Source organism: Pyrus communis, chromosome 13, assembly GCF_963583255.1.
Source record: "Pyrus communis chromosome 13, drPyrComm1.1, whole genome shotgun sequence".
NCBI lineage: Eukaryota > Viridiplantae > Streptophyta > Magnoliopsida > Rosales > Rosaceae > Pyrus > Pyrus communis.
In genome coordinates, this window is record NC_084815.1 from 3,059,197 (window position 1) to 3,065,027 (window position 5,831).

Consider the following 5,831-nt stretch of genomic DNA (forward strand, 5'->3'; position numbering starts at 1 on the left):
ATAGAGAGCGAGGTTTCACTGAATACAGCCAGCTGATATATGTGCTCCTGGTAGCTGAACAAAACAATGAGGTCCTGATGAAAATCATCAGTCTCAACCTACTGGATCTGCATCATTCCTAGAAGTGACTGTTGCTTCCCTCGAAGTGAACACCACATCCTCTGATGGCAATAATCATAAACGAGGACGTAGCCACATGCAAGGATGGTGGAACGGAAAATGCAAGAATCATAGTGTACAATTTCATAACCAGGTTCCAGGGCATAATTCAGGCCCGAGCTTTAAAAATATGAATCGCCACAAAGGCAAAACTCATATGAATAATGCTCCCAAAAACTTTGAAGGAGCCTGTCATATATGTGGTGGCAATGGGCACTAGCGCATACTTGTCATACCTCAAAACATCTGGTGAATCTATATCAAGCCTCCATCAAGGAGAAGGGTGTCGAGACCAATTTTCTCGACCAGGCTAAACCGATGGATATACCTGATCTAGTGTGTGACTTATCATGGCAGTTGAACACAACCCACCTAGATGTCTTAGATTTTATTGTGGAAATGAGGAATGAAGTATATCGGTCCGACTAAATCGTTTATACTTGATGTACTGAACTTGTAGTTCAAAACTAGCATTTCAAATTCAATAAAAGTGGTGTTTAAATTTCCTGTTATAACTTGCTTTTAACTGTAATTCTCTTACTCAGAGAGTATGGATAAAAATTATAGTCATTCTCAAAACATGAGAAATGGCAGAGATATTTGTCTTGCAGACTGCGCAACCACACATACAATACTTCGAGATCAAAAGTATTTCTCAAGATTGATGCTTACAAAAGTAAAGGTAACAACAATATCAGGCCCTTCAGATGTAATTGAAGGCTCAGGGAAAGCCCAGATTATGTTACCAAATGGAACAATATTGTCCATACAGAATACATTGTACGCTACTCGATCTACTTGAAATTTGTTGAGTTTCAAAGACATACGGTTAAATGGATACCACATTGAAACGAATAGTGTAGAAAATGTGTAGTATATATGCATTACCTCCAATGATACCTAGAAGCGTATATTGGAGAAGTTGCATGGTTTGACAAGTGGATTGTATTATACATACATAAAGATAGTTGAATTACATACTGTCATGAACCATAAGTTCATTGATTCAAAAGTTTACATGCTTTGACATGACCGTCTAGGTCACCTAGGATCTATCATGATGCATAGGATCATTACCAACTGTAATGGATATCCATTGTTTAGCAGACATATTGTTATCTCAAATGATAACCCTTACAAGGCTTGTTCTCAAGGGAAGTTGGTAATTAGACCATCACAATTAAAGGTTGATGCTGAATCCCCATCATTTCTGTAAAGAATTCAAGGGGATATATATGGGTCTATTCAACCATCATGTGAACCATTCCGATATTTTATGGTTTTGGTTAATGCATCTACCTGATGGTCACATGTTTGTCTCTTGTCTACTTGGAATGTAGCTTTTGCGAGACTTCTTGCTCAGATAATTAAGTTGCGAGCACAGTTCCCAGATTACCCTATTAAGTCAATCCAACTTGATAACACTGGTGAATTTATGTCTCAAACCTTTGATGATTATTGCATGACATTGGGCATTGATGTTGAACACTCTATTCCTCATGTCCACACTCAAAATGTTTTAGCAAAAGCATTGATCAAGCGGCTTCAGTTAATAGCCCTCACACTGCTCATGAAAACAAAATTACCAGTTTCTGCATGGGGACATGCCATCTTACATTCTACATCATTGGTTCGATTAAGACATATAGCCAACCATCAATACTCCTCAATACAACTCATGTTTGGACATCAGCCAAACATTTCACGTTTACGAGTTTTTGGTTATGCTGTTTTTGTACCTATTGCACCACCACAACGCACTAAAATGGAACCTCAGCGTCGACTGAGAATTTATGTGGGTTTTAATTCATCATCTATCATTAGATATTTAGAGCTCTTGACAGGTGATATGTTTATAGCTTATTTTGCTGATTGTCACTTTGATGAGACAGTCTTCTCGTTGTTAGGGGGAGAAAAAACCGTTCCAGAAGAACGACAAGATCTGACATAGGTAGTTCCCACCTTGTCTTATTTTGATCCTCGAAGCATTCAATGTGAAAATGAAGTAAAAATGATCGTTCATCTTCAAAGTATTGTTAATCAAATGTCATATGCATTTAATGATGCTATGAAAGTGATAAAATCACATATACCAGCTGCAAATACACCTGCAAGAATTGATATGTTGGACAAAATAAAATGGCAACGAATGATTCATCTGGTGCACGCCTGAAGCGTGGTAGACCTCCAGGTTCAAAAGATTTAGCCCTCTTGAAAAAGAAAGACAAGTGTACAACTGAATCCAAATGAAATCATCAAGAAGAGAAAATAAATGACAAATCCACAATTCATGATTCTATACTTTCTGAAAAAGTAAATATCCTTGATAAGACACATATACTCGAAGAAATAAAGGTACATGAAAGCAAAGAAATCTCCATAAATTATGCTTGTACTAATGAATTGTGGGATCAGAATGACATAATCATCGACAACATGTTCATATTCACAGTAGCCAATGAAATCATATTAAGTGACAATCTTGAACCCCGCTCTGTTGATGAATGCAAACAGAGACAAGATTGGCCTAAGTGGAAAGATGCAATCCAGGCAGAATTAAATTATTTGGAAAGGCGAAATGTTTTTGGACCAATAGTCCAAACCCGGCTTAGTGTAAACCTCATGGGTTATAAATGGGTATTCACAAGGAAACGTAATGAGAAAAACGAGATTGTAAGATATAAAGCACGACTCGTTGCAAAAGGTTTTTCGTAAAGACCGGGAATTGATTATGAGGAGACATACTCTCCTGTAATAGACGCAATTATGTTCCGTGATGTCATCACCGCATATCTATATGGAGAATTAGATACTAACATATATATGAAAATCCCAAAAGGACTTAAGTTGCCTGAAACAACTAACAAACCACAAGGTATGCTCTTAATCAAATTAAGGCGATCATTGTATGGGCTGAAACAATCTGGACAAATGTGGTATAATCGTCTCAGTGAGTATATGATCAAAGAAAGGTATATCAACAATGTCATTTGCCCTTGTGTGTTCATTAAGAAATTCAACTCTGAATTTGCTATAGTGGCAGTATATGTCGATGATATGAATCTAGTTGGAACCCCTGAATAGCTCAATAAAACTGTTAAATATCTGAAAAGTGAATTTGAAATGAAAGACCTTGGAAAAACAAAATTCTGTCTTGGCCTGCAGATCGAGCATTGTGCTAGTGGAATTTTGGTCCACCAATCAGCTTACATTGAAAAAATCTTGAAGTGATTTGGCATGGACAATGCTTATCCACTAAGCACGCCAATGGTCGTTCGTTCTTTAAACATTAAGAAAGATCCATTTCATCCAAAAGAAAATGATGAACTGGTCCTTGGTCCAGAAATACCATATTTGAGTGTAATAGGTGCTTTACTATATTTAGTACAATGTACTAAACTAGATATAATCTTTTCAATCAACTTGTTAGCAAGGTATAGCTCTACTCCAACAATTCATCATTGGAAGGGAATCAAATATGTACTGCGATACCTTCGTGAGACAACAAACATGGGTTTTTTTACTCAAAGAAATCCACAAATGACCAAGTCCTTGTTGGATATGCAGATGCTGGTTTTCTCTCTGATCCGCATAAAGCCCACTAACAAACTGGATATCTGTTCAAGAATGGAGATACAACAATATCTTGGCACTCAACAAAGCAAACATTAGTTGCTACATCTTCAAATCACTCAGAAAATACTAGCTTTACATGAAGCAAGTCATGAATGTTCTTGGTTAAGATCAATGATCCATCATATCCGAAATTTATGTGATCTACCTTTAAAGATAGACACTCGAACTGTCATCCATGAAGACAATGCAGCATGTGTTGCCTAAATGAAAGAAGGATTCATCAAGGGTGATAAGACTAAACACATATCTCCAAAGTTTTTCAGTGCACATGAGCTTCAGAAGGCTAAAGTTATTGAAGTCAGATAAATCCATTCCAATGAAAATCTGGCAGACTTGTTCACCAAATCTCTACCAAAGTGCACATTTCAAAAGTTAGTGCAAAGTATCGGATTATGTCAACTTACCAGTCAGCTAAACTTGGAAAATGTGAAATCAGGAAGAGATACATATCAGGAGGAGCATCCATGATACATGCATGTTGTACTCTTTTTTCTTCGATTATGATTTTTCTCACTGGATTTTTCCTATCAAGGTTTTAACGAGGCAACATTAGCATACTTAACTCTATATCAACAATCCAAATAAAGTTGTACTTTTTTCCTTCGCTATGGTTTTTTCCCACTAGGTTTTTCCAAGCAAGGTTTTGACGAGGTAACTAATGTTGATATGTGGGCATCCAAGGGGGAGTGTTGAAAACATTGGTAATGTTGAAACCGTTGGCAGCTCAATGAATACCCACATAGTTTTTTCAATACCCACACAAAAGTGATGTAGACCTTGAAAATAAAGGTGATCGTATTTTCAAAGTCATGTGCTGTAAATTTCAAAATGTAAGAATATGCTCGCATGGAGTTGTTCTATAAATAGAGCACTCCGACTGCTATCAAAACACATAGAAAACAAAAATGAAAGATCATTAACATCAGTATCTATTCTTTCCTCTTTTATTTGTCATCCCCTTGAATTATAGTTACAGTGTGATATTTTACCCCTGCTTCGCTACTGTTACTAATAAAGGGTATATCTCTAACTTTTACCTATTTATAACAATATCATACTTTTTCTCAAAAAATAAAAAATAAAAACACTTGCACCTCACAAAAACCTATATTCTTGTTGTTAATTACATTAGAGGAAATTAAACCATAAATATATCTTAAATAATGATAACCCATTATCTCACCCCTTCTCACCATTTGACTAATCTTTATGGCTTCGAAACTGTACATTTAATACTTTAAATTTCATCATCCTTAAGAGCTATAAAGTGAGATCTATATGGAATAAGACATGTCTTTCCCTAATACAATCTAATACTAGTTAGTCTAGTTGATAGTTATTTTGTTATTTTGTTTTAAATTTTGTATATAGATATAAGAGCATTTTCATCCCTAAACATCTCCTTAGGCAAATAGGCAATTCAATCCCCTAAGTAAATAGTAAATGTCTTTAGTGAACAGTAACTGCTCAAGTGCATCTCATTCTTTACCCCTAAACTGGATAGCCCAGATAATTCGTATTAAAATATTTTTTTTATTTTATAAAATAGTGATTTTTTTAATTTTTTTATTTCGGATGGTAAAAGTTGGGTTGGAAGTATTTGAAAATGTTAAAACGTGGTGTAAGGTGGAAGAATATAGTTAGATATTTAGAGAAAAAAAAAATTGTTTTTTTATATTATATATTATTTTTATGATTTTGTTCTAATTTATGTATTTTTAATTAATTTTTTAATTGTAGCTAACGTCAACCTTTTGCCGCATGGCCTAGAGGCTAAGTTAGTCAATTTTAGCCTAGGTGAGCAACTAGGCTCCCCCAACCCAATGAATTGGAATGGGGTGGAGGAGTTTTTTTTTGGGGTGGGGGGGGGGGGAGGGGTCCCATAGGGAATTTGAGAGGGGTAAAAGTGCTATAAAGAAAAATATACACAGGAGAGTATAAATGAAAAAGAATTGAGGAAGGATGATGGGAGAAATGTAGATAAAGTTATATATCAAATAGTATACAACATTAAAATTAAAACAAAAGGCTGGAAA